Genomic DNA, 705 nt, shown 5'->3' on the forward strand with positions numbered 1-705 from the left:
AGGGAGGGACGGGGATGGGGCGAAAGGGGGCGGGAGCCGCGCTCAGCCCTTCTGCTCTCACCTCCCCCAACCCCCGCTCTGTTGCCTGCAAAGCATTCCCATCTTCTTGCAGCTCAATCTGGAACGAAAAAAAAAAGAAAAAAAACCCACAAAAAAAAAACCCAACAACCCAACAAAGGCAAGTGGATCTGAACCTACTAAGACCTACCAATTATAGAGCCTGCCCTAGATTTAGCTGCTCTTGTGTCATCGTTACAGTTAATGAAAAGGCAAAGCTTGGCTTTACCAAAGTGGTTTTCCTCTGTTCTGCGAATCCCCTCATCTCCCAGGCAATCTGCTTGACAGAAGTCACTCTCTCCACCAGAAGTGCTTTGTAATTGCAGTGTTCACCCACAGTTGGCAGGGAAAGTCATTCATTCCCTTCTCTTTGCAGACACTTTCTAAGTTATCTGGAGATGGTTTTAAATCTTTTATCTTTTCTTCTCTGAATTGTACTGGTTATTGATTCTTGATCTCTGGCTCTTGTTAGCCTCTTCTTTCTTCTGTTGGCTTGTTTCTTGAGCTGTTCCCTAAGGCTTTGCTCAGTGACTGATGGGCGATTACCTTAGGCATTTGCAAACAACACTGAATATGTCATATTCATATATCTGAGTATGAGAACTTCCCTTCCCTTCCCTTCCCTTCCCTTCCCTTCCCTTCCCTTCC

The sequence above is a fragment of the Meleagris gallopavo genome, chromosome 5 (assembly GCF_000146605.3).
Source record: "Meleagris gallopavo isolate NT-WF06-2002-E0010 breed Aviagen turkey brand Nicholas breeding stock chromosome 5, Turkey_5.1, whole genome shotgun sequence".
Classification (NCBI taxonomy): Eukaryota; Metazoa; Chordata; class Aves; order Galliformes; family Phasianidae; genus Meleagris; species Meleagris gallopavo.